We start from the raw sequence: 6,000 nt of genomic DNA, 5'->3' as shown, positions 1-6,000 counted from the left end.
GTCATTGGAATTTAATGTTTCCTCATGGAGTACAGGGATTGCAAAAGACCCTCATGAAAAGCTGAGAGCACGAAATCCTGTCTAATGATAATCATAGAATCATAGAATGGTTTGGGTTGGAAGGGACCTCTAAGATCATCTAGTTCCAACCCCCCTGCTGTAGGCAGGGACACCCTCCACTAGACCATGTTGCCCAAAGCCCCATCCAACCTGGCCTTGAACACTTCCACAGGGAGGGGGCATCCACAACCTCTCTGGGCAACCTGTTCCAGTGCCTCACCACTCTAACAGTAAAGAATTTCTTTCTAACATCTAATCTAAATCGACCCTCCTTCAGCTTGAACCCATTACCCCTTGTCCTGTCACTACACTCCCTGATAAACAGTCCCTCACCATCTCTCCTGTAGGCCCCTTCAGGTACTGGAAGGCTGCAATTAGATCTCCCCGGAGCCTTCTCTTCTCCAGGCTGAACAACCCCAACTCTCTCAGCCTGTCTTCACAGGAGAGGTGCTCCAGCCCTCTGATCATCTTCATGGCCCTCCTCTGGACTCACTCCAACAGCTCCATGTGTCTCCTGTACCAGGGCCCCCAGAGCTGGACGCAGTACTCCAGGTGGGGTTTCACAAGGGCAGAGTAGAGGGGCAGGATCACCTCCCTCGACCTGCTGGGCACGCCTCTTTTGATGCAGCCCAGGACTCGGTTGGCTTTCTGGGGGCTGTTTTTCTACAGACAGTTAAAGGAAGACGTAGATAAAAATAAAGCAATCCTCACTCATGATCTTGCAGTCTTCTACTTTTCTCCCCAGTGAGGCTGAGGTTAGTTTGCAAAGTGTAGGACACCAAAGAACAAGGGCAGCAGGAAGTGGTTAAGAGAATAGAAAGCTACTTAATATGAAACTTCAAGGGTAGGAAGAGGGGGGAAAAGTCTTGCTGAATGAAACAGGAAGACTCAAGAGGAAGAATAGGAATTTGACCATGGTGGCACCAGATTGTTTGGAAAAAACCACTATGCCACAGCAATAGGGCTGGCTGAATAGCAGGTTTTGCAGTTCACAGATTTATGGGGTTTTTTTCTTCTTAATTTGGCTTAGTTTCAAATTGGAACAAATCCATTTTTTTAAGAAAATTTTCTTCAGAAAAAAAAATTCCAGGAAAATGTTTTGGAAACACTGACATACTGTGTTTCCAAAACCACACATTTCCCCCTGACCCTACAGCTGCTAAATGGAACTGGCATTTACAGAGCAGCTCCGTGGGAAGGCAAGGTCTGCGGCTTGGCTTAGCGCTTTCTGGTTTTGGGTCAGCCACCATGGGTAGGCAACAAATAATGGGTTTAAACTGGACTATGAGATGCTGTAGGTTAGGATTTATGTTAATTTATTTTTACTATGTATTTTACATGTGTTTATATAGCTATTTTTACATATATGTATACATTTATCTATTTTTCTGGAAAAGTTTATCTAGAAGGAATTGTGGACCTGCTTGTAGAGGGTTTGTATGTGGTTTTGACTTTTTCACAACTCCACATAGCAATTCTAAGCATAATAACAGCTGACTTGCTTTTGTTATATATATTCACAATCCATTTTAAAACAAATCCACAGATCATCAAACATTTGCAACACAAAGACTAAAAAACCTGAAGTGGATAGATGACACTCTGCAATCTCTTCCACTCATAACTACTGCGATTATTTGAGTTACCTGGGATATGCCAATGTAGCCTGGAAAGATAATGGTTAATTGTTTTGTAATGTTCCCTGTATCCTACTTTTTTACAGTCTTTCTCTAAACATTTCCTTTCCCCCAAAATTTGGCTTCGTCAAGCCACTGTGTGATTATACTTTTAAGATCCAAGAATAGAAACAAGACCCTTTTTCTTTCTTTTTTTGTGGCATAGCAACTAAGCAACACAGTTTGAATTTTGAAATGTTAAGTGTCCAGTACTCACATTTTCATGATCTACTTGTACAGAAAAAAAAACCAAACCAACCCCAAAACAAAAAGAACATCAACTTGCAAAAAATATGGCTGGTTTAAAATGACAAATAAATTACAATCTGCTGGTGGATACCAGCATGCAGCAAAAGTATGAATAGCTCATGGCAATTATTTGCAATGAATCATTCACTCAGACTAACAGTGAAAGAAAAAAAGAGCGAAAGGTATGAAAGAAGTGGGAAAACATCAGAAATTAGAGAAAATACAGAAGACCTAGATTTTTGTCTAGGTGTGAAATTATTTAGAGCTCTTATAAATATCAGCATGTATATTTTTGATGAAAAGCTTTAGTGTGATTTGCTATCTGAGAAATTAACTGAATGTCTTTTACTTTAGCTACCAAAAATTTGTTGCACATGAAATTTGCAGTTCTTAGGTGATCATTGTTTCCAAATCATCTCCTAATACTTTCACATTATGTGCAGCGTGTTAGTTTTGTGATTTGAAGTCTGAACAGTTAAAATTATTTGGAATCCAAAGAAGTTAAGCTTCTGATACGACTTGGTATATTTAGGAAAGTTTTCCCATCTTTGTCGCTGTTTTCTATAAATAATAAGGTTCTTTATTAGTATTTCATTGATTAGATTAGGTAACTGAAATAAGCTACAAATCACCTTTTCCAAGGACTTAGCTGTAACATAAGCTCTTGATAATGACTGAGATATGTTTCCCTTGAACAATGATGTCTTTGCTGGCAGTGGAGGCAAAATGCAAATGAAAGATGATTCACAGCTCTCTCTGAACCGGGCTTAGGTATTTTTGTAATTAAAAAATTAAGACATGAAGATGAATTCCAAATTACCACATTTTGGAATTTGCAAAATATTTGAAGTCACAACTGAACCCACATTTAGGATGCTTTCATTTAGATATTTATGGATGTCTTTATGTTTAGGAGGAGAACTTATTTTAATAGAAATTTTATAGCTTTAAAACATTTCTGCAGACAAAAATTGTGAGGTGAACAAGTGCATAATTACACATAGGATTTTGCTCTACCATTTTGAAAAACGTGTACACAGTCAGTATTTGTAAATGTGTTATCTTTCTTTCTTTCTTTCTTTCTTTCTTTCTTTCTTTCTTTCTTTCTAATAATTCGCTCTCACAGTTCAAATAAGTTTGGCTTACTGCTTGAAATTTGATCTGTTTCTTTGTTACTGGACTGGTCATGACAGTCACAAGTTATTTCCTTAGATTTCTGGTGAGACCAACGTAAATCTTATAATCCAGTTTATGCTGAATATGTTTGTAGGAGAAGAACAGTACATTTATCTTACATGTGTTTTTGAATGTATCTAATGAAAATTCACTTCTCTTGAGCATTTATACTGAGAATTCATGAAATTTTTTGAAAGCAAAACCATAAGAAATTAAGATGCATTTGAGACAAATTATCTACTATGCCAACCAAAAGATTTCTTTGCCTTTAGCAGCAAGTCAAAAACATACTTAGGAGCAGAATTTTGGTGTTTTAACATCTTTATCCCAAGTTTAACTGAAGTTTAGATGAATAGCTAATGTCAACTGCCAAATACAATTGTATTAAAACAACTTAAATGAGCAGATTAAAAGCATAAGACTTCTTCTTGTATTTCTGTGTATCTATATAAATAGAGAAAGATATATTAAGGGATTGAATATAGATTGGTTTTCAGGGTTTGATTCTACTTTTAACTTGCCTTAATATTCACCATAAATAGGTGATTCCTCTCTATTTAGGGAACTCACTACAGTTTCAAGGTCTACAAACTCTTCTACTTTGCTCTATATTCTGAGAGACTTTGTACATTTTCAGCAGTTGGCCCTTTGCAATTTTTGCTTACTGAAATTTAAAACTGAACAGTTAATCTTGCATAAATATTTATAGATAATAAAACTGGTGTGTAATTTGATACTTTTCTCAATTTAAAGGAAAACAGTTGGTGAACTCTTGGTTATATTAATTGTGAATAACTTGGCAGTGTTCCCATTTTTTAAGGTGTCAGTTTACAGTTGTATTGTAACATAATCTTATCCGAACTCTGTACAATCTGTTCCAAGGCTAGGGAGATTAAAGAACAGAAAAAAGAAAGGGAAAAATGTGTTTTCAATCAATAGCTAAAATGTACATGCAGGCGAGATTATTTTTAGTTTTAAATGCACATTGTTATATTTGGAAATACTTAGTTTAAAATGAAATGAGTGTAAAAGCATGTACAGATATCTCATTACATTAAACAAAAATCACGTTCAAGGCCTTAATTTTCAGTGGTTGCCTTTTCTATAGTTCTGCAAAGTCTCTTGGTAGTACTTATTGTAGTAGGCTGGATTTTTGAGAATGCATTCAGGGAATTCTAGTTGGGCTATTTTACCCTAATATCCCCAAATACTATGCAGTATAATAAACCCCAGTGTGATTAGAAGATGGCTGTAGAGGTTGTGCTGTGCTGCAGTTTGACATTAATCTTACTGCTCTTTCCCTCAACAGAGATACGTGGCCTGGGACATAGTGATTAAAAACAAGGGAAAGCCTTCAACTGAGCCAGGATCAGTCTTCCTACTGAAAGAACAGTTTCTCATTGCCATTAAAACTTGAAAAGGCAAAGCATATGGACAGAATCATTATATTAGTTTCCTTCCTTTACCTGAAAAAGTTGTTACTGGTCATTTCTGGGTTGTTTAGGCATGCCAGACCTAGTTGTGAGTTAGAGTCATATTTCTTTACTTGATAATGTACTTTTTTTTTCTTTCAGGTTTTTTTTTTTTTTTTTCCTTGCTGTTGCCATGGAAGCTGCCACTTTAGTTCTGTTATACTCCCTTAAACACCTGTTAATCCGCTGACCTTTTCTGCAGACTTGATCCCTTGATCACTCCCAGCGTTGGCAGCGAAAGTACAGAAAGATGGCAATATTCATTGTTACAAGGCCTGCAGGGTTCCACCCCCTACACTTTTAATTACTTTCTGACTTTACGTTGCAATAACATTGTCACTTAATTTCCTGCAGAGATGCTGCCTTGTTAGATTAAGGCAGATTTCTTTGTTTAAACTTGATTCTAATTCCACAGAGAACCTTTCCTCTCTTTCCCAAATCTTTAAGGTTACTTTAATGAATGCTTTGTCCTTGAGCATGAAAATGTTTTTGGCTAGCGATTTTTTGAAATGGAATTGGCTTGGCATACAGTAACTCACTAGGGTACCAATACGAATTTTGTCTCTGTTATTGCTCATTCCCTTCAGATACTTTTCCTCACATACTGATGCCACTGATTGACCCGAATCAATTTCTTTTCTCATTCAGGTTATTTCTGGTCTTGAGATAAACCCAACACACATTTAAAATAGTGAAGTACTGGAAAGATGACAAAAAACAGAGCAGTTTTTTTTTAAAAAAATTAAACCAGGATACCCTGTTACCACATCTTCCCTGCCCTGAAGAGTCATCCTGAAAAACACTGTCACCATTGCCTTTTAGTAGGTTTTAGAAATCACAGCTACACATTTCAGTCTCACAGTAGTACAGCAATCGCTGCAAAATATTACTTCTCATTGCCAAAATGAAGAATACCTGGTACCCAAAGTTTTTTATATCCATCTTTATTTGCATTCATCTTGACTGGATTCTCCTGATAATCTACTCTATCTAATCCCTCTACTACTCGGTAGAGTTACTTTTCAGTCAGTGGAGTAAATGAAGCTAAAGTTCTTAATGTTTTTACACCACTGTGTTAGGAAACCAATGGCTAGTGCCAGCTGCTGGGAGTAAATTGATGTTGCATTATGAGAGTAGTGTGTGTCTTTAACTGAATTGACTGGTTGCAAGTGCTGGTTGAAATTCTGGTATAATTAATAGATAAAAACTCTCTTAGTTCTTTGGCTCAATTTTCTGAGTTTTAGTTTTTAGGATGTCTTGTCTAGGTGCTTAAACATTTTCAAATATTTGATTTTCTTTCAAGTGTAGTCTTAACTCAGAATTTCGTGCTATCAGCAAACATATGCGGGAAGCAACCCTCCATTTTA

General features: G+C 36.7%; 1 long non-coding RNA gene across 4 annotated transcripts in view; it reads left to right on the top strand.

The window, feature by feature from the left end:
* Positions 1-1,233: 1,233 nt before the first annotated feature.
* The window catches only part of LOC142601571 (uncharacterized), a 166,512-nt gene continuing 161,745 nt past the window's right edge, over positions 1,234-6,000 (top strand). For all 4 annotated transcript variants that reach the window (XR_012835090.1, XR_012835091.1, XR_012835092.1 and 1 more), the window contains exon 1: positions 1,234-1,298. This is a non-coding gene — a long non-coding RNA (uncharacterized LOC142601571). The remainder of the gene's footprint in view (positions 1,299-6,000) is intronic.

The sequence above is a fragment of the Balearica regulorum genome, chromosome 4 (genome assembly GCF_011004875.1).
Source record: "Balearica regulorum gibbericeps isolate bBalReg1 chromosome 4, bBalReg1.pri, whole genome shotgun sequence".
Classification (NCBI taxonomy): domain Eukaryota; kingdom Metazoa; phylum Chordata; class Aves; order Gruiformes; family Gruidae; genus Balearica; species Balearica regulorum.
This window is presented reverse-complemented; position numbering and strand designations above follow the sequence as displayed.